At 37.0% G+C, this 23,848-nt stretch overlaps 1 pseudogene; it reads right to left on the bottom strand.

The window, feature by feature from the left end:
* Positions 1-5,148: 5,148 nt before the first annotated feature.
* LOC101610745 lies at positions 5,149-9,926 on the bottom strand (annotated as a pseudogene).
* Between the last annotated feature and the right edge of the window lie 13,922 nt (positions 9,927-23,848).

A 23,848-nucleotide genomic window follows, 5' to 3' on the forward strand; every position in this document is an offset into this window, starting at 1 on the left:
TTTCAGCAGGTAGATATATACAGGAACTTTCATAATATAATGATATCAATCTTGACTAAAGACAAAAAGAAAATCTTTGAGACTGTTGTTTTTTCATATTTTGGACAAAATAAAATTAAGGTTGCCTTTATAACACTTTTCATTTAAAGCTTGACTAGGTTTATAAACTAATGTCCATTAACACACTGAGATGACAGAAAGAGGGCAAGTAGAGACCTGTGTTTCTTGAGAGTGACAAGTGCATGTAGCAAAGCACATTTCCCAAGCTGGCTCTCTGTGAATAGAAGCAGCACTCATGTCTCAGTAAGGCTCTTCTTCTGGACACTCCTGGAAAGTAACCTTGAAGTTGCCCTTCCCACTTCCTCATCTCTACATGCAACAAAGGAAACTCACTTATGCCTTATTTGTCATTTTACAGTCGACAGACATGCTGCCAATGTCAAATAGTTTCCATATCTCTTTACTTGTGCAAACTGGATTGAGAAGGCATTTCAGAGGGTGGCAAAGAGAGGACTCTTATTTGAGGACATTCTGAGGATGAATGGATAACATTCATTTTAAAAACTATAGTCTTATCCCTTAAACTAAATATGGGAATGTTCAGCAAGCACTGAGCAACAATCTCATTTCCATAGTTAATCGTAAATAGGTGAATCCTTCCTGTTGAGTGGCAAGTGTTCATGTTGTGCTTTATTAGGACTATAATAGTGTGCAATAAATTTAACAGTGTAGACCCAACAATAAAAGAAATACCAAAACCAAATATTACCTTTCAAGTATTTGGTACAAACATTCTATCAGGTCATTTCTAAAATGTTCTACATTGAAAAAATAATTTGCAAGGAATTCACTTTAATTCTGGGGAATCTCAGAACAATTAGTATTGTTACAATAGGACTTTTATGATGGGCAGTCTTTATTCTCTTTTACCTTACATATTCCTTTTGAATAGTAGGATCAAAATCAGTGTATTATTTGTCTCTGGTGAACACAGTGGAAATAGAACCTGTGATACAAATGCTAATAACTCATGGGGCATCCCATCTATTACAAAAACCCTTTGTTTCTTGTCTGCTTCTTAGAACTCTGTCATAGACCCATCAACTCTGTGTAAGTAGCAGAGCACTTTACCACAATTACAGTAGTTTAACAGAGATGAAGTAGAGGGTACCTTTTTGTGTTTATTCCACTCCTTCTGAGCTTGAACAAAAGCATCCCTTTGTGCTAGTGAGCAGAGAATGCTGCTTACAGAGGGGGAGGAGACTGAGGGAGTTAGAGTGGTCAGGAAGACAATGGCATCAAGGGACCTCACTGCTGCCAGCAGATTCACCTGCAGCACTGGCAATCTCAGGTCTGCTATGGGGTTTTCACAGCAAGAAACAACATCACAGCATAACAGAGGTAGTAGCTGAGACTTTAGCTGGAATTGTTACACTGGAATATCCTAAAAACAGCTAGGATGCATAAAACACTTAGTATTTGGCCTCGGGTTTGTTATCATGACCATTTTCCTGAGATTCATCCCAGATATAAAATCTTTCATGATGGAAAGGTAGGACAGATCTCATTAGCTTTAATTCCATCAGTAATCTCAGGGAGCACCTTATAGTGAGCCACTAAAGAATCCAGCCAAGGAGGGAGGCATGTGCCTGACTCTCAGACAAGCCACTTATCTATAATCAGATCCAGGCCCTCTCAATAAGATTGTGACTTTTGTCACCAGCCAGATTTGGATTCAAATTCTAAACTGGCCAATTCTGGGGCAAATTGCTTAATGTCTGTGTTACTTTTCTCATGTAAATATTTCCTGGATTCTTATTTTAAATTATGGAAAAACACTGTTTTCTGTGACTAACACATGCTATGTACTAAGTAGATGGTAGTTGTCATTATCAGTGGGAAATTACTTATTGCTCCATAGCAATTGGGGTTAGAAGCATTAGTTGAATTCATCTTTAGAAACAGTAAATTATTTTTCTTTATGACATGTGCATGTGTGTATGTGATGTGCATAGATGTGTTCATGCATATGTGTACATGTGGGTGCAGGTTTGTGCATGTGCATGTGGAGGCAAAAGGTTTGCATCATGTGTCTTCCTGACTGCTCTCCACTTTATTACTGAGGTAGGGTATTTCATTGGAACCCAGAGCTTTCTGACTGGGCTGATCTAGCTAGTGAGCTTGCCCAGGCGATCCTGTGCCTCTGTCTCCTGAGTGCTGGGATGACTGGCAGGTCACCACTCCAAATACTTAGGTGCTGGGGATCCAAACTCTGATGTTCACACAGAGGTAAAGCCTCTGGGTCATTTTGGGAGGAACATAAATGACCATGTGCTAACCTTTTTCTCCTTTGGTGGTATCAGAAAGTTCTCAGTAGAACAAAGACAAACAGTTTTCTGTGATCCCAAGACACTGGTCTTCTGTTTTCAAAACACACTTCAGAAACTTTCCAAAAATACATATTCCAGTTACCAATGAGTATCTATTTGTAAGAAGTTCCACGATATAGTTCAGGCGCCCACTCAGGATTGAAAGACAATCACAGGTTGATTGTGTTCCTCCAGTGATTTTCAATGACACATTATGAAGGACAATGGGCTATGGTAAGAAACTTAATTAAAACCTAGAAATGGGCAGTAGTAAAGATGAAAGTCTTTGAATGGGAGGCTGGCAAGATTTGAGGAAGGGAGGAGATATGAGACAGGTGGCTAGGTAAGCAGGAAGACCACTGGCCATCTGATACATGGTGCCAGGGATCTTAGAGCATAGGCAGAACAAGGTTAGCCCAATAAAAGCATGACTGTAAACTAAGGCTGATGAGATAAAGTGTGTACATACCACCTTATTAAAAAAAAAACTATTATAGGGCTGGATAGATGGCTTAGCAGTTAAGATGCTTGCCTGCAAAGCCTAAGGACATGGTTCATTTCCCTAGAATCCATGTAAGCCACATGCACATAGAGCATGCATCTGGAGTTCATTTGCAGTGGCTGGAGGCCCTGGTGTGCCCATTCTCCCTCTCTCTCTCTCTCTCTTTCTGTCTCTATAAATGAATAATTTTTTTAAAAAATGTCCAAAAAGTTATAGACAGACATTTTTGGATTTTCTTATTCCCCCACTTAGTCTTAGAAGGCCACTGCTTTTTCATTAATGATCGTATTATACAGATCCTAAGCTATAGAAATAGGGAAAACAGAAATTTAATCATGAAAGACATCACCAAACTTGTTACTCTTCGATTTAGGAGAAAGAATCATTAAGCTTCATTTATTTACACCTAAGACAATTGACTTTCCTCATATGCCCATTCCAATACTTAGAAATTGCCCTGACAGACTCTAACTCCTTAGCATACCCATACCGTGAATTGCCTTGGGCAATTTTGTCAATTGTTAGGTTCAATAATATCTATTCAATATTTAGAATTTATTTATTGAATGCATTGTACATATTGAAATGATACTTATTTCTTCATACACCAGAGGGTAGTTTTGTGGATACTTGTGTTTTCTTCACAGTGTGAAATCAATAATGTTTGCTGCCTGATGGAGACTAAGACTACATGTGTTCACTTGACCAACGGGTTTTTTAATAGAATTAATCAGTGGCTGTATTCTCTATGTACAACTTGACCATGGTTTTGTGTTCAATGCCTGATTTGCTCACTTACTCTGGCCTTCAGCATATCCCAGAGCTTCAGCCACTGCCTGAGCAGTAGAATGACCAGCTGAATGATTAGGAAACTCTACTTTATTTAACATAAAATGGCAATGTGGAAAGTACATGTGCAGTGAGCTCAAATTTTCCATTGCTCCAATGTTGTTTCATGCACAAAATTCCTAGAATCAAATTTTCCCATCTTTACCACTGTCACCCTAATATAAAGCCACCAATTTACCTGGACTACAAAAGCCACCTAATTCATTACCTCACATGTATTTACCCTACTCTGATAAAGGTTGACCATAATCCAAAATCTAAAATTGTCCAAAATCCAAAACTCTTTGGGGATTGATGATACCCAATATGAAAAGTCCTACTTGACTTCACATTATAACTCACAGTCAGAGTGCTTGTCCATTAAACATACTATAATTGCCTTCAGGCTGTGTTTATAAAGTGTATATGGAACATAAATGAGTTTCATGTTTAGACTTGTTCTCATCCGCAATGTTATCTCATTATGTAAATATCCTAAAATCTTAAAAATACATGAAATTTAAGACATTTTTAATTCAAAGCCTTTTGAATTAGAATCAAATAAGGGATACTCAACCTATATTCACATTCAAGGCAAAGTCAGCCTTTCTAAAATGCAGATATGATAATGTTAACTTACTTTCTTCCATTAGAACCTGTTCTAACAACTTTAAAAGCTTTCTATAGTTTCTACAAAAGAAACTATGACTTTTATTACACAGCAGGGTATATCCTTTCCTGACTGCATCACAAATGTAGTTCTGTGGTATTTCTCATGCTCAAGTCATCAGTCACGTCCAGGATCCTGTTTTATACTAATTGTGGCTGGGGGAAAATACAGTTTCTTGCTCAGTCCCAGCACTAGGCATTTGAGCATGCCATTCTCTGTGTCTTTCATTTTTAGGAGTTACTAAATCTTGTTGATACATAGTTATTCTTGCAGCAATAAGACAAGTATTGTATTTGTGATCTCCATCAGAATATGTTTCACAAAAGTAGAGATAATATATATCTCTATGACATAGTATAATGCATCATATCTAATAAAGCATCAATAATATATGCTGAATGTGTAAATGAAGACTGTACAATTAATACTCATCTCCTTGTTAGACTTCCCCCTCCAACTTCCTAAACTTTAACACATAGCTAAAAATTCTCAGGCAAACAAAGCCACACCCATTTTAGGTCATGATAAACACTCCATGTTCCAGACCAATTCTATCCCACTGGAGATGTACCTACTCAACACTACTTTTTTTAATACACTAATCTTGAGGCACCAATATAACTAACTCATCAGGCACCATGCTTAAATAGTCTCTAAGCTTCCTGACAGCATGTCTTGACACGAATCTCTTTTTGTTGAACACAGGATGAGGCTGTTTGTTTAAGCCAATCAGAAGCCATGAATCCTTTGTCTGAGTTTATCAACAAATGTACACACCCTCATTTGGTGCTGAGGATCATATCCAAGATGTGATACATTCTCAGCCAAGGCTCTGTCACTGAACTATATCCCCAGTTTGTATACACAATTTCATATACACGTTTAGGGATGACTTTGATGAAAGCATATGCATGGAAAATGTGACTGCCTGATGAATTTAAGTACGGACTATATTGTTGAAACATAAATCTTGTTTTATATTGATAATTGTTTAATTCTTGAAGCTGAATGACGACTAAGAAGAATGGTGATGTATTGTTCTCTATGCTATTTAATATGTTGGAAATCTTCACTATAAAAATTAAAAACAGACCAGTTTTATTTTGGGTTTGTGCCTATTTATTTATCTGTTTTTGAGGTAAAGTCTTGCTCTCGTCAAAGTTGACTTGGAATTCACTATGTAGACTCAGTTGGGCCTCAAACTTACAGCAATCTTCCTACCTCTGCATCCCAAATGCTGCTATTAAAGGCATGGGCCACCATGCACAGATTTTTTTAAAAAAAATATTTATTTATTTATTTATTTATTTAAAATCTATCTATCTATCTATCTATCTAGATATATGATTCTCTCTCTCATATATATATATATACATATATGGAGAGAGAGAGAGAGAGAGAGAGAGAGAGAGAGAGAGAGAGAGAGAGAGAGAGAGAACACCAGGGCCTGTAGCCACTGCAAATATGCATGTGATACCTTGTGTATCTAGCTTTATGTTGTTACTGGGGAACTGAACCTGGGTCCTTTGGCTTTGCTGGCAAGTGCTTTAACCATTAAGTTATCTCTTCAGCCCTGTTTTTGGTTTCTAAAGAAGAGAACAGCAGTGTTTTTGTTGTTCATCTATCATGATGCTCTACCTCGCCAGAGACCTGAAACAATGGGGACAAGTGACCATGAACTGAAACTTCTCAAACCATGAGCCAAAATAAATCTTCCTTTAAGTTAATTTTAACAAGTGTTTTCTCAAAGTGATAAAAAAGTACAGCAAACAAATAAATGAGTAACAGAGAGCTTCATTTCCTTTCTCTTCTTCCTGTCTACTTTACAAGCCCATGTGGCAGTTACCTTGCCCTTCTAGAATGTATCAGATTGGTCAGTTTTACCCCCTCAATTTATTTTATACTGGTTCCTATGATTTTGCCTCTAGTCTACTATTTTTGACCTATAAAATGTCTCAACCTAGTCCTGGTGTGTAAAAAAAAAAAACATCTCATTACTAGTTTGTGAGCTTCTGAGAATAAGCCTAGCTGTTCTCCTCACCTCAGGTCTTGCACATAGCTGCACCTCAGTGAATATTTATAGAATGAATGATGTCTACACTGTAAGATTTCTCAAATTAAAATACGAATTTCTATTTAAAGACATGTTACTGAATGGGATGTCAGGAAAATATGGTTGATAATACTTGGCCCTTTGGAAGCCCCATGATTGCAAAGACATGTTTACAAAGATTTTATAAAAAATACTGGCAAAATATACACCTATTTCTTTTTGATTATACAATGAAGACCCTCCTGTAGAAAGCAAAAATGATGTTACCTGCTGAGCAAATTATATGCTTGACATAGAAATAATCTAACTCTGTAAAAAAACAGAAACGGGGAAGAAAACATGCCAACCACCTTCCCTCCTCCCCATTTCTTGAACAGAATTCCATACTGTAGCATTTTCTGAAATGAAACCCTTAGAAGCTATGGAAGAAGAACTAACCTAACTTGTAGTTCTATTTTAATTAATTGGCATATGTGGTGTGCGTGTGTGCATGTTCATATACATGTTGGCATATAGATATCTGCACGTGTGTGGAGGTCAGATGTTGATGTTGGGTGTCTGTTGTCACTCTCTTATTGAAAATAGGGTCTCTCTCCCTGTACCAGGTACTCACTGATTTTGCTAGACTAGCTAGCATGTAAGTCCTGGCTTAGGTCCTCATGCTTGCATAACAAGCACTTTACCCTATGAGCCATCTCATACTCACAGCAGTTATATTTAAAAGTCAACCACCTACTAAGCAGCAACACTTCTATGAAGAACACAAAACACCTGCACACTTACAATAAATCAGGCTGAACATCTCCACATAAGCATCATCTAAATTTTTATGAAATATAAAATATGTTTATTTTGAGTAGCAAATAGTACATATTCCAAGGACACCACATTAGCCTTACATAGAACTTTATATACATAACAGAGTTTGGTTTTGGCACATTGCAGAAAGTGAGCTTTGTGAGAAGGACCTAAAATAAAGGGTCTGTTGACTTTTGTTTTAATCCAAGATTAAAATTGTGTTTGTTTTTTCACTGAAAAAAGATGGTGAACAATATTTTCCTTGATACATTTTCAGTTTTGGTTGTACAGTTAGAAGAAATTGACTAAAGTACTGATATAAAAGACCAAAATATAAACAATACTGTTCATTTTTATTTTTACAACTTCATTGAGGCTGTGACAAATAAAAATCATGTATATTTAAGGTATATGACGTGCTGTTTTGATATATTTACACTGTGAGGATTACAGCAATCAAGCTAATTTACATATTCATCACTTTTTACACCTGTGTGTGTGTTGAGAACACTAAGAACTACACAGTAAACATTGAGTCTATAATACAATGTAATTAAGTATCATCATTGTGAAACATTTTCATTTTAACACTTATATCCTTTGAACAAGTTCTCTCCATTTTACCTGCTTCTTGCTTGACCTCTAGCAAATACCCTTAAACTCTATTTCCATTTATATAACAGTTCATATTCCACATAGAAGCGATATCATGTGTTTTTTTTTCTTTCTGTGTCTGGTTTAGTTCACTTAGCATAATGTCTTTCAGAATCATCCATTTTTGTTGCAAATGGCAGGACTTCCTTTGTAAGGCTAAATAATATCTGCACACAAACCACTTTTTCTTTAGTATCTGAATACAAACCACATTTTCTTTATCAAGCCATTTATCAACAGGTACTTAGGTTGACTGCATTTATTAGCTATTGTGAATCATGCTGCAATCAACATGGAACTGCAGATATCTCTTTGATGTACTAATTTTATTTCTTTGAATACCCACTAGTGGAATTGCTGGTCTTATGGAAGTTCCACTTTAACATTTTTGGAAACCTCTATATTATTTTCTATAATGGCTGTACTAATTTAAAATTCCACAATGTCAATAGAAAACACAACTCTCACCTCAAAGAAAATAAGAGGTAGCTTATTCTGGATCCAAATATGTGTGACCATGGCCTGGGAACAAAGAATTAGGTTACCCCAAATTCAATGTTATGATGTATTAACAATTTCATAATTTTTATAGTTACAGAATAAGAGAAAGACATAAACCAAAACACTTTCCAAATACATTTGTGGAAAGATCAGGAGGGTGGGTTATGGTAAAGCAGGAAAAATCTCTGATAAAGGCTTCAGATGCTATCTGATGACATGATTAGCATTTGGGTAGGTGGAAGCACTTGGTCTGTTAATACATTCCATAAAGGTTTCAACCTGATTAATTGACAGTCAGAAGGATGTTAGGTCGGAAGCAGAGGAGGGCAATAAATAGATTTAATTTGGCTGTGATCTGTAACATACTATCTCTTCATGAAAACAGGAGTTTCATTACTCCATTCAACCTTGTTTGAAGTAGATGCAGTACTTTTCTGAAGCTTTATTTTGCAACTAACAGTGTACAAGCATTCCCTCATTCCCTTTTCTCCACATTCTCATCAGAAATTATCTTTAGTATTATTTTTTTCTTCGTAATAGCCAAACTTTTTCAGAATGAAGCTACATCACATTATGGTTTCAATCTCCCTTTCTCTGATGATTTCCTGATATTGACAATTTTTCCATATATCTTTTGGCCACTCGTGTGAGTGATTTGTTAGCAAAAATGTTTATTCATGCCCTTTGCTCACTTTTAAGCTATACTCTTTGGAGTTTTGTGAATTCCTATAGTTTACAAATATGTCTTGTTATTTCTTGTGTTGCCTTTTTATTTTTACTCTTTTTTTGTCTACTGCATGTATTTTATTATATTCATTCACAAAATGGCTACATGAACCTTCTTTATAAAATATGAGTTTTTAAAACAATGATGATATTTAATGAAAGACAACAGTAAGTGCACACAAAAAGAAGCACTCTCTCCACATACTATTAAGCCTTCTCATGCATCATTTATCTAAATTTTTAAGTAGGCTGTCATCTTGTAGGTCTATATCTTCTGAAATACTCTGCAGTGCTAATCTTGAAAACAAAATATCAATCCCTATCCCATCAAAACACAGTTTGATAAGGGGCACAAATGCCTCCTCAACAGCTCTGAAATCCTTTACTTCTTCCTGTGATTTCAACTTATCATAGAAAGATGTGAAAAAGTCACTTCCATCAACATGTCTTGGTGCAGCACACAATACATCTATAGTGACACTTTTTGTACGTAATCTAATCTGTAAGATCCAAATGTATATATATAAAAAAAGAATCTTCCAACATTTTCAATTATGGACTGTGGAAGATTCTTGCTTTCACTGATTTCCCATACCTACTCTTTTACCAGGCCATTTGATTTTCCTAAAATTAAAATCCTGCACTGCAGTTCCTCTTCCTTTTCAAACACCCCAAAGGGCTCAGAGTGTGGATGAGTTTCTGTGTACCCAGGCAGTCAGTCTCTTTGGGGACTGCTAACCTGATAGAAGATATGATGTCATAGTGCTTCTATGGCAGCTGGGTTTGTTGGAATCCCTGTGTTGTAATAACCCGAGATGGCCTCATCTCCTGCACCCCATCACTGAGTCATTCCCTGCCTCCCTATGCCTCCTTGAACATGATCCACTGAGGTGGGAGGGAAGGGGTGGCCTGCCTCAGCCCTGGGTCCAACCCTAGTCCTGCATCCCTTATCCTATTCCACCGCTAAGCGCTTCTCCTCCTTCCTCTTCTTCTTAACATGGCCCCCCAGCACTCCTATTTGCATACCTTTAATCCTAGCACTCAGGAGCAGAGACAGGACATTCACTGTGAATTCGAGGCCACTCTGAGACTACATAGTGAATTCCAGGACAGCCTGGGCTGCAGCGAGACCCTACCTTGAAAAAAAAAAAAAAAGACAAAAGTAATTTTATTTATTTGGAAGGAGAGAGAGAGGGAGGGAGGGAGAAAATGAAATGCCAGGGCCATTAGCTGCTGCAAATGAACTCCAGGTGCATGTGTCATGTGCCATTTTGTGTATCTTAATACTGGGGAATCAAACCCAGGTCATTAGACTCTGCAGGCAAGTGGTTTAACTGCAGAGCCATCCCTCCAGCCCCTATTTTACTATTTCTTAAACCTATGTCTAAAGTGAAAGAGTGAGATTATGTGTAGTTTTCTGAGAAACCTCCATTCTGATTTCCATAGTGGCTGTATTAATTCACATCCAGCCCAACAGTGTGTAAGGGTTCTTTCTCTCCACACACGTTTCCAATGTGATCATCAAGATTTGGAGTTTTTTTGATGGTAGCCATTTTCCCTGGGGTGCGATTGGATCTCAGTGGAGTTTGATTTGCATTTCCCTGATGACTAAGGATGTTGACTACTTATTTAGATATTTATTGTCTGTTTATATTTCATTTACAAAGTATTCACTTCCTTTTCTCACTTGACTGAATTACTTCCTCTTGCTCTATCTATGCTTTTTTGATTTTTTTTTATTTTTTATTTTTCGAGGTAGGGTCTCGCTTTGGTCCAGGCTGACCTGGAATTAACTCTGTAGTCTCAGGGTGGCCTTGAACTCACAGTGATCCTCCTACCTCTGCCTCCCGAGTGCTGGGATTAAAGGCGTACACCACCACGCCCGGTGAGTTTTTTTTTTCCTAAATATATTTTATATTATTATTATTTTTAATTGATAAGGAGGCTTGATTCAGGTTTCCCCCATAAACTTAGGTGTTCTGAATGCTAGGTTCCCAAGCTGATGGCAGTTGGAAATTACAACCTCCTGGATGTGGTGTATTGTTGGGGGTGGACTTAAGGGTGTTATATCCAGTTTCCCCATGCCAGTGTTTGGCACACTGTCCTGTTCCTATTGCCCACCTGATGTTGGCCAGGGGATGATGTTCACCCTCTGCTCATGCCATCGTTTTCCCCTGCCATCATGGAGCTTCCCCCTTGAGGGTGCAAGCCAAACAAACCTCTTTTTTTTTGCTACAAGCTGCTCTTGGGTGGGTAATTTCTACCAGCAATGCTAACCTGACTGCAACAAATGACAACTTCCATAGTTATAGCCAATAAGCCATGTTAATCCCCCCTCTCACTTTCCCCTTAAAATTCTAAGCTCCATCATATACCCCCGTTCTCAATTAGTCTCTCTTTTATTTTGATGTAATCATCTTTTCCTCCTATTATGAGGGTCATGTGTAGGTAGGGCTAGGCACTTTGAGGTCATGGATATCTAGGCTATTTTGTGTCTGAAAGAGTGCATTGTAAGGAGTCCTACCCTTTCTTTGGATCTTACATTCTTTCTACCACCTCTTCTGCAGTGAACCCCAAGCCTTGGAGGGTGTGATATAGATGTTTCAGTTGTTTCAGTGCTGAACACTCCTCTGTCAATTCTTCTCAGAACTATGGTGCCTTTTGAGCCATCCCAGTGGTCATGAACATCTAAAAGACAAGCATCTCTAATCAAAAGTGAGAGTAGCATTAATATATGGGTATAAACATTAAGAGAAGTGCTTACCAGGCAGTTTGGTAAGCATAATATATACATTTAGAGAGATACCATCAGGCGTTATACCCCTAGGGCTCATGACCTCCCCCATCATAGGTTTTTAGTCTCAGGCATGTAGTCCCTTAAATATATTTTAGATATTGATCTCATTTCAGATAAATAGCTGGCAGAGATTTCTTATTTTATTTGAAAAAATTGTTTCATTTATTTGTGTGTGTGTGTGTGTGTGTGTGTGTGTGTGTGTGTGTGTGTGTGACAGAGAGAGAGAGAGAAAAAAAAAAGAGAGAATGGGAGAACCAGGGTATCCAGCCAGACACAGACACCATCTTATGCATCTGGTTTACTTGGGCAATAGGGAATTGAACTTGGGTCTTAGGCTTCTCAGGTAGAGTCCTTAACCAGTAAGCCATCTCTCCAGCCCTAATTCTTCTTTGATACAGGAGATTGTTATGTAGTCAAGTATATCCTTAAAATTATGATCCTTTTGTATCAACTCTTGAGTGCCGAGATTACAAACAAAATGGGATTACATGTGTTGGCTATCAGATCCAGCTTCTCCCATAGTATTTTGATTACTGTTGCTTTGTAGTATATTTTGAAATCTGGAGTGTGTTGCTTCCAGCTTTATTTTGTTGCTCATGTTTACTTTAGATATTTGTGGTTTCCACAAAAATTTTAGATTTTTTTGTTTCTATGAAATATGTCCTCAGAATTTTCATGTGGATTGCATTGGGTTTATAAAGCATTTTGAGTAGTAGAAACATTTTGACTATAATATTTCTTGTTATTCATGAACACAGGATATTTTCATTTATTTGTGTCTTCTTTAATTTCTTTGATCAAAGTTTTGTGGTGTTCAAGTCTTTTACCTCCTTAGTTAAATTTATTTCTGAGTATTTTGTTCCTTTTAATGCTACTATAGGTAGGTTTCATTTCTTAGATTTGGAGTGGTTCATTGTTAATAGATAGAAATACAATTAATGCTGGCTAATTTTGTATCCTATAGCTTTGCTAGAGTTATTAGTTCTAATAATTTTTTGATAAATTCTTGAAATTTTCTCTATATAAGATCATGCCACATGGAAACTGGCAATTTTGCTTTTTCTTTTCCTATTTGGAATCCATCCACTATTTTTTTTCCCTTACATTTAAAAATATCTCTCTCGTTTTCATCTTCTTATATTTTCATTATACTGTATTATGGTGTAGAGTTTACCTTACTTAGATTACATTGGAAGTTTTGGATAAGTAGATTAGTGCTTTTTATTGAAATTGGGAAATTTTGGCAAATGTTTTTACATACATTCATTGTACATACATTGGTTTACTTAGTAGTGTACCACGTGTCTTTTAAGCTTTTCCCATTTCAGTATTTTTTTTAGTGCCTCAGATTGTATAGTCTGTGACCTGTCTTTTTTATTATTAGTTATGCACACAGTGTGTATACAGCTACGCTGGTGCCATCATTAGCCTCCTCCTTGTCCTCCCTTGCCTGAAGGGACCCTCCTAATCGGGGAATGTGGGTTGTATAGTGTAGGGTTAGCTATCACTTGGATATCTGGCTCCAACTGAAACCATAGAGTAACTGGGGAAATGAGAAAAAGTGCTGCATTTTTTGTGACCTATGTTGATTGAAAGTACCTACTGATTGTCAGAGCAAGCATGTCAGTGAATGCCTCTAGTGAATTTTTCATTTTCATGCATTTTTGAGGAACAGGTTCTGTATTATTTTCTCTTCATAGTTTTCATCTCTTGACTAATAGTTTCTATCTCATGGATTTCTTTAGATCATTGGTCACAATATTCTTTTTTTAAATTAATTAGTTTTGTACTCAGCAAATGCAGTCAGTTTGGTACCATTATTAGATTCACCCGTGACCTACCCCCTCCCCCTGGCCACTTGTTGAGGTATATGGGTCATGCATTGTGGAGTGATCCCACAGTTATGGGTAGGTTAAATGTCTGCATATCATGACCCAACATGTGGCTCTGACATTCTTTCTATCCCCTTTTCCGCAAAATTTTCCTGAACCATGTTGGGTTCATTTTGGTCTTCTTCAGTGATGAGGTGTTGGGGGCCTCTGGGTCTCTGGCTCTCTGATTTGGTAGGAGTTGAATTTTCTCTGTGTTTATGTCCTTCCCCCTTGTGCTGGTATCTGGTTCACCAGGAAAACAGCACCCTTGCTTGTTTCGCCAATTGTTCTTAGTTTCAGCCAGGGCCCTTTTGATGTATGATGGGGTGGCTCTCTCCTATTCTTTAGCTCCCCAAACATATATAAAAGAAATGACAAGATTTGTTTTTGCATCTTAGCTTCTTGTTTTCTAGCTTTTTATAGATGAAAGCTTAAATTCCTGATTTTGAAATAGTGTTCCTTTCTAATATAAGTCCTTATAACTATCAAGTTCTTTCTACTTGCTAGTTTAACTTCAGTCAATAAAGTTTCATATATTGTATGTTCATTGTGACATAGTTTTAATTATTTTTCTAAATGCTCTTTTATTCTTTCATTCGACATTTGGGCTAAATGTTCTAGGTTCAATTATACTTTTAAACTCCTAAATATTTTGACTTTTTTTTTTCTATTTTGAGTTAAATTTATAATGCAATAAATTGCATGTTATTTTCCAACTTAGTTAAGGATAATTGACAAGGGAATATGAATATATTTGCCATGTGTGATGTATTCACGCATGTATACAAAATGTGAGTTTATTACCAGACACCTAGTGAATGGTTACAATTGGTGTGATGTAATTATTATTATTATTATTATTTTGGTTTTTTGAGGTAGGGTCTCACTCTGGCTCAGGCTGACTTGGAATTCATCTGTAATATTAGGGTGGCCTCAAACTCAGTGATCCTCCTATCTCTGCCTCCTGAGTGCTGAGATTAAAGGCATGCACCACCATGCTCGGCAGATGTGATGTAATTTTTATGCCTCAAAGGGTCCATTGTAACTGAAGCTCTAGCTTCCAAGGTAGCACTGTTAAGGGATGGTGAAACCTTTGTGATATAGGGTGAATGGAAGGTGTTTAGGCTATTGGGGTCATGAGATAGTTCATATATAGTTCTTTAGTGGTTCTTGTACCCTTGCATTCTTGTGAGATAATTGTTTTAGAAGGAGCAAGTATGGACTTGCCTATTCTCTTTCTTCTTCTGGTTTGAGATATAAGGAATTATCTGGGCTAGAGAAAGGGCTTAGTGTTTATAGGTCCTTGCTTTCAAAACCTGGCATCCTAGGTTCAATTCCCCAGTGCTCATGTAAATCTAGCCACAAAAAGTGGACCATGTACCTAGAATTCATTTGCAGTGGCAGAAGGCCCTGACACACCCATTCTTTCTTTCTCCCTCCCTGCCTTTATCAAATAAATTAAAAATATTTTTAAATAGAATTGTCTATTTTTATAACTTCTATTGAAAGATAGACTTCAATTATCAATTTTTAAATCAATTATTGTGTTTGGGTGGTTGAGCACTATTTCATGTTTTGTTTTTCTTTTTTTTTTTTTGCCATTAAGAGTTCTGAGTTCTTAATATTAATGTTTTTTTCTAATGTGTAGATCATAAAGATTTATGTCTTTTCTCTGTTGATTGTTTACTTTGTAGTTAAGAAGCTTTTTAAGTTAGATACAACCCTATCTGTTTTTGTTTCTTGTCCTTGGAGGTCATATTCAGAAAATCCTTGTTTATTTCAATGCCTTAGAAAACTTCGCCTATGTTTTATATCCGTGATTTCACAGTAGGAGGCTTTATATTTAAGTCTTTAATCTATTTGGAATTGATTTTTACATATAGTAAGATAGTCATCTAGTTTCATTCTTATAAGCATAGACTTACAAATTTCCCAATATATCACTTATTAAGAAGACTGCCTTCTCCAATGCACCATTTAAATCCCTTCTAAGTTTTATTGAGCTATATTTCAAAAACAAAAATGTCTTCTCATACTACTATCACATGGTTTTATGTTACTTGTAGAGCTTTACAGTCATCACCAGTATATATTTTTGGGCTCTATTCTCTCGCCTCTCTCATTCTGAGAATCCAAATCCTTGCATGTAATACATGTAGCAAGCAATCTTATTTGCTTGAGTTGTTAAGATCACAGATAGACAAATTATTGCTTAAAGGCAAAATCTGGCCTGTTTTTCTAGGGCTCTCAAGCTAAGAATCCCCCTCCACACACACAATTTTAAAAGAATATAAAAAGCAAAAGGAAAACAGGAAACTGCACACCAGAGATTTTACATGGTCTACAGAATATAAAGTATTTATTACCTGGACCTTGACCTTTACCTGCAAACTGCTGTCTATCTGTTAAGGAATGGAATTTGGCCAGTTACAGTGAGTGGAATTTAAAGAGAGAAATTCTAGAAAGGAGGCATTCAATAATGGGAAGAACAAAAATATCTCATAATCTCTCTGTGCTTCCATGATACACAGCTCAGAGATTGGTGTCAGGGAAAAGGTGCATGGAGATGATTTTCAACAGTCAGAATTTCTTCTTTCAAAGGTCAAAGCTCCTTCGTTTTCTGACAGCTTTTGTTTATTTTCAGTTTTTCAAATGGAAATCATGTTTATATTTTTTCTCAGAGTTTATAATTGCTATCTGCAGTAGTTTCAATGGCACACAAGCCACTGTGTTATTCCAAGACGTGGCAGACTCATATGTTCATTAAATAGGATATAAATTCACATTAAAAGAACAATAAAATAGGGGAAATCAATGGGCCTGATGGTTTGTTCACCCATGAATTTTGGTATAAATTTTTGAGCTGTGTGTTGTTGCTTGACCAAATAGAACACCTGTTATTCACATACATGTCTATGGAAGAAACTTTTCAGAATTATTCAGGAGAAAATAATCAAAAATATTTGCATTGAAAATTATGTTTTTAACTCATATAATGAAAAAGCTACAACAGATTTCAGATGATAAATCCAGCATATATGTATCCCTTATAGCAGCCCTAGAAAGTGAGCATTCAGACTCTGATTAATTACTAAGATTTTAAAGTTTCATAGTTTTCTTTTTTAAAAATATATCAATGTTCTTTGATGCTAAATAGTTCTCCCATATTTTGAGGTGGCTGGTGTGATTAAACTCGAAAGTTAGGAACTGGTGAGCTGTGGATCAAATCCATGTGTAGTCCACCTCTGCTGGAAATTGGGTTAGCTCTAGCTCTTGGAATATTGAAAGACCTGTGGCTTAGAATGGAGCCACTTCTGTTTTTCTTTCTTTACATGTGAGCGGTTCCCAGAAATTCACATTCATGTTTGAAGACAGTTCGAAATTCTGAGCCAAATCCCTCCAGATAAACTTTAGAATGAGGAATCAGTTTCAGCTCATCCTGGATGTTCAGAGTAGGCAACAGACACACTTTTTCTACTGTACTATTCTCCAGTTTAAACATGAGCCAGTGTACTTGTCCCATGGGAAAAACTCGATATATATTTAGAAGAACATTCTGCAGAAAATATATTTAGGGGTGGCAAATGTACTTTCAAAAAATTCACCAAAATGGCTCTGCTCTTTCCATTCTAGTCAACTAAAATTTTAATATTTTAAAATTATCCAAATTAAAATATTTCCAATATAATTACTTTAATCACTGATAAGATTTGAAGTTATGACCTATAGATACTAGGGTTTCTATCCACCTCATTCTATGGATGTACTGCAGTGGGAAAATGGTCACTAAGTAATAATTTCTGGTCTTCATTTCATGTGCAGATTTGTGCCATTGCACTAGTATTATAGTTTTACAGATAAATAAAGACTACATCTTAATATTTGTTCCCTAATTTCATTACATTACACAAGGAAGTCATTAGTCATAGGAAGACTTACAACTTGAAAATATAATTTCCAGCTAAGGCAATTTATCACCCACCAAAACTCAGAGGAAAAATTCAAACTATTTTCATCTGTGTTAATTACTTTGTATTTTCCTTTCATTTCCATTTATGTGCTTGAAAGATTTGCTTGCCCAAGATCTCATGCTACTTTCTGAAGCTGCAAATAATAATCTCATGGATTTCCTACTCATTCATTTTTAGGTGAATAATTCAAAGATACAAAGGTATTTGGGGGCTATAGAGATGGTGCAATGGTTTAGAGCAATACCTGTATGAGCATTAGGGCCTAAGAAGGCCTGAGGAAAACTTGAATGTAGTTCAAGAATGTAGTCCTAAGGAACTACATAAACAGCTGGGCATGGCCACATATGTCTGCAACTGCATGTGTGTCTATAACCCCAGTTCTGTAGGGGAGCAGGCTGGTGAATTACTTGAGCTTATGATAAATGGTAAGCCCTAGTGGTTAAGGCATTTGCCTGCAAATCCAAAGGATCTCGGTTCAATTATCCAGGACCGATGTAAGCCAGATGCACAAGGGGATGCATGCATTTGGAGTTCGTTTGCAGGGGCTAAAGGCCCTGGTGTACCCATTCTCTCTCTCTCTCTCTCTCTCTCTCTCTCTTTCTCTCTCTCTCTCTCTCTCTCTCTTTCTCTCTCTCTCTCTCTCTCTCTCTCTCTCTCTCTCTCTCTCTATATATATATATATATATATATATATATATATATAAAATAAATAAATAAAATATATTTAAAAATAGGTAAGCCCCAGGATCAGTAAGAGAGTCCAGTTCAAATAAGAATAGGGTCAAAAACAATGGAGTGGGACACCCAATGTTCTGTCCATGATACTGCAGGTGAGCATACCCCTGCTCCAGGTAAGAGCATGGGACAGTGCATATTCCTGCACACACACACACACACACACACACCCACACCCACACCCTCATATCACATGCACAAAAGCAAGTAAACAAACAACAAACTGATGCTGGAGAGTAGTCCTGGGGAGATTAATCTCCATAAAGATGCAGGTGACATCCAGGCCTGAATCCTAATCTTAGGTCTAAGTTATCAAAGAATTGAAAACATAGACTGAGAATGGCAAATTATCAATCATGAGATTTATTTCAGGGAAAGTTAAAATCTAGAGGGAAATCAAACAGGGAAGTCCAAACCAAAAACAGTTTTCCCCCTTCCCAGTCCAATTTCTAGAGGAAAGAGATGGAGAAAATCTCCCTCACATAGAGAAAGGTCTGGATACATACACATGGAAAGCAAAGCAGAAGACCCCAAGCCTAAACAGTCCCCTCTCATGGGGGAACAGAGAGGACTAAAAGACAAGATCAGAGTTTAAAGGGAGACCACACAATAACAAAGAAGAATAGCTCCCAAAACAAAGCAGGAAAGCATCCAGACAAAGAGAAATCCCCACCCTTCCCAGTCTGGTTGGGAAGGGGGAGAGGAGATGGATAAGATCCTCCCTCACATAGGGAGTCAAGCCAGAGAATTAGAGACATGAAGAGCTTCCAAAAGGGGCCAAGAGGGACCAAGAGAGTTTCTACCTCTAATGTGTAAGAGAGGGACCTGATTGGTTGGTAAATTCAAGTGATTGACTCAGGAAGGTCCAACTCACAGGTGTGCTAAACTGAAAAAGGAGCAGGAAGCTGCTACTGAGATGTTGTTCCTGGCAGCCATCTTGGATGAGGCTTGATCAGATACAGGTTCTAGTCCTGCTAGCACAGGCAAAATGATGTCCACGATTCTGGGAGCCAGTCCCTAGCTAACTAGGTACAGGAAAAAAAGGCTACCTTGCTCCTAATCTGTATCATGAACCAAAATCAAAGGCTTTGTTCAAAAAAAAAAACAAAAAACTTCTGATTCATATTTTGGGGGAAAGGGAGATACAATTCAACCATACTTCTTCTAATTAGGTTATAAGCCAGAATAAATAACTTGATTGTTTTAACTTTGTTTTTGTAGAAAGAGAGGTTTGTGTCTTGCTGAATTCTGTATATGAGATATAAATACTAAAAGTGTAAATCTCGTGACTTTTTTAAAATCTAAAACAAATTGTAGGAGCAAATTACTTAAACCTAGTGCCACTAAGGTGTGCATGTGTGTGTGCGTGTGTTTGTGTGTGTGTTGGCACATGTCAGGGCCTGATCAATTCGACATTCCTTTGAAGCATTCCATCAACAGTGCAAAATTCATAAAGAGCTCTACAAATGAATGAGAACATTTCAATTTTTTGCAAGTCAAAAACTTATCCTAGTCCTATAACAAGTCTTTGTTTACATGTCAAGGGACAGGAGTGGTGATTGGGTTTTGAGGAGGAAGCTGACTCTGATCCTAATCCCAGTGATTACTAGTAGTCAGCACCAAGAGATGTGAAATTATTTTAACAAGTTCCCAAATATAGTGACAACATCTTCTTAAATTTGGCTCAGGGAAATTTGTAGAAGAGGGGGCAGAAAGATAGAGCCAACTGTTGGGACATTATGCACAGAGACATTGACTCTTACCCATAATTGATGGCTACCCCCACAATTCACAACCCACATTCCCCAAGGAGGGCTGCAGAGGGAGGAGGACAGGAAGGAGGCTAACAATGGTACCAACATGGCTGTTAACACACTGTGTAGATAACTAATACGAATTTTAAAAGTCCAAAAAGAAGTGTTTCTACATTCAGTTTCATTGTAGCTTTGTTGCACAGTTGCACCTCTGTAAGATGTTTTCCCACTATTTCCTTTGTGTATTAAGACTAGGGAGCACACCATAAACAGTTTGCTTGGGGTTCAGTGGGACTCTTTTCAACAAATGAGATTGTTGGAGATGTTCTACTGGTTGCACACACTGATCTCTCGTACAATTCTCTCTCTCTCTTTCAATCTCTCTCTCTGTTTCTCCAGCAATTTTATATTCAAGGATGATATAGTTTGATACAAAGCTTTTCTTTATTTTTTAAAATTTTATTTATTTATTTGCAAGCAGAGAGAGAGATAGGAGATAGAGAGAGAATGGGCATGCCACGGCCTCTAGCCACTGCAAGAGAACTCCAGATGCAAGTGCCCCTTTGTGCATCTGGCTTATGTGGGTCCTGGGGAATTGAACCTGGGTCCTTTGGCTTCACAGGCAAGCACCTTAAACACTAAGCCCTCTCACCAGCCCAGCATTTCTAACTTTATACAAATAGTTACTTCCTAAGTAGTCTGTGTGCATATACAATGATTCAAAGTTTTTTTTCTGTACCTTCATCAAGGAATATTTGTTAAGATTTCCCAAGAACTGACAAAACACCATTAATACATTATTGATGGTAAGTAGACTCTATGCATATGGGAGTTGCCCCCAAAGATATTAGTCACCCAGTAAGTCACTGATTCTTGAGCATTCTCCAAATGCTTTAATTTATACTCATCATGTTTGGCATACACTAAGTGCTCTAGTTTACAAAAAGAAGTATTTCTATTTTACCCCACCCACATACACATGGGAGACCTAGGTCATACTATCATTTCAGGCAATAAGAGAGAGGACACATCTATTTCTTTCTTAGTTGAAAAGAACAAGATGTTTCTTTGAAGTCCACACTATTTGGCTATGATGCAGCCTTATTTAATAAAAGGAACGTTGATTCATGCCATTTTAATGATAAGCTGAATAGCATGATATGTGCCACAAATACACTGGCTGACATTTAAAATAGATGGAGATGAACAACAAATAGGCCTTAATATTATTTTGAAAGCAGTTATGCACACGCAGTTTAGTGGTTCCAAAAGCATTATTAGCATATAATGCTCTTATGACTTGTTTTCTCTCTCAAACATATGTGGTATTTCTCTACAGACACTGAAAAAATCTACATTTCATAGACTAGGCAGACTGACACTACAACAATACATTGCTTTCTTGTTTAGGTTGCAATGCCTGTCACTCATCTATAAAAAGGATCTATCCATTAATATATATTCTTAATGCCCGTGGATGTCTTTTTTAGTCCACTCATCAAGGTGGTTAATCAAATGACTTGCACACTGAAACAATGCTGGGTTAAAAATAAAGTGCAGAGCTGGGCATGGGGGAGCACACCTTTAATCCCAGCACTTGGGAGGCAGATGTAGAATTGCTGTGAAGTTGAGGCCACCCAGAGACTACGTAGTGAATTCCAGGTCAGCCTGAGCTAGAGTAACACCCTACCTCGAATAAAACAAAATAATAAATAAATAAATAAAGGGTAGTTCAGCAATTAGAAGTGAAAAGAAAATTCACTCCATCCTCTATATAAAAGAAGTTTTACTTCATGCCTTTAAAGCATCTGAGGAATTCATTTTATATGATTTTCATGCAAATAGCCTATACCTAAGTATCCATTCTGACAAAAAAAAAAAAAAATCATGGCTAGCCATGATATATATCAGCCAAATGCTCAATATCACAACCTCAAAAGCAAAATAATGCTTCACAACTTTGATAAAAAAAATAAGGATGCAAATGAATGATGAACTACTATTGTTAAGAAAGTGCAAATGAAACTGGAACAATATATTTTCTGAAGAGAAAATCAGCACATATACCTGCAATATAAGAATGTGTATATATTTACATGTTTACACACATAATATGAATATATAATAAATAAACTCACCGTGGGTTCCCTCTGAGTAGAAAGACTTTGAGTGATGAGTGACATTTGTTTTCCTGTTTTGTTTGTTTCTCAGACAATAATAATTATTTAGCTAAAAGCATGTGGGTTAATTTGGGCTGTTAGCAGCTGCTATTGCAGATCTGGGTCAGACCCAGTGGATCTTTGTAGTGTCAGTTACTGGCTGCTGGCTCGGCTGGTGTATTGGTTAACTGGTTGTTGACTGGTTAATTGTTTGGAGGCTGTCTTCTGAATTGTGGTCTGAGATCCACCCAAGAGGCCATGTCAAGGCAATGTTCCAGGCCCATCAAGCTGGTAAGCCCAATATACAAATGTCTTTCAAACCACTGAGACTGTTTTTATTATTCAAGGGCTGGGAGGTGGTTCTGTGAATAAAGTCGTCACTGTTCAAACCTGAGTACCCCAGTTTGACCCAGAACCCACATAAGAAAGAAGTGGCAGGCTTCTGCAATAATAGCACACTGTCTTTGAGATGGGAAGCTGAGAGAACATGGTGAGCACATCAAACAACAAGAGCATAGAGAGCTCCAGAGAGAGAAACTGTCTCAAATGAAGTGAAAAGATGAAGATCAACCACAAAGTTGTCCTCTGACCTCCACATGTGTTGCATGGCATATGACTTCCTATATTCACACACACACACACACACACACACACACACACACACATATACATACCCATATAAAAAATTTAGAAAAAATACTAATGTACAAAATAATGGGTTTCATTATGATATTTCAATAGATGTGCATGTTATACTTTGCTCATATTCATTTCCATAACTTTATCTTATCTCTCTTTCCCCCTCCCTATTGTCCTCTTCCCCCATATATCCTGATTCTGTTCTTTTTCTCTTATGCAATATATACATATATATATGTATATACATATGTATATATTCCACATATAAGGGAAATCATGCAGTATTTGACTTTTGATCCTCATCATCTTTTCTTATTCTCTCCTTTCCCTATCCATTGGACCTCCTTTTCTTCCAGATAGTCCCGTTTTTCTTTTATGTGTTTGATAGATGGTTAGATTTTGTGTATGAAAAAAAGAAAATGTTGAATTCACAAATTTGTGCAACAAATTACCAAAATGCTTTCATCTTGAAAAGGTGAAAACTAGATGCCTATCATTCACAATATTTTTCCTTGTGCCCATTTCCTGGCAACTACCATAACTTTTATATAAATTTTACTAATTCAGATATTTGATTTAAGTATGGTCCAAAAGTATTTTCCTTAAGCTGGGCGTCGTGTCACACACCTTTAATCTCAGCACTCGGGAGTTTGAGGCCACCCTGAGACTCCATAGTGAATTCCAGGTCAGCCTGAGATAGACTGAGACCTTGCCTTGAAAAAACAAAACAAAGCAAAACAAAACAAAACAAAAAAAGTATTTTCCTTTTTCTAACTGACTGATTTCACTTAGCAAAATCCCCTCAAACAGTATGGTGTTTG

This window comes from Jaculus jaculus, chromosome X (genome assembly GCF_020740685.1).
Source record: "Jaculus jaculus isolate mJacJac1 chromosome X, mJacJac1.mat.Y.cur, whole genome shotgun sequence".
Lineage (NCBI taxonomy): Eukaryota > Metazoa > Chordata > Mammalia > Rodentia > Dipodidae > Jaculus > Jaculus jaculus.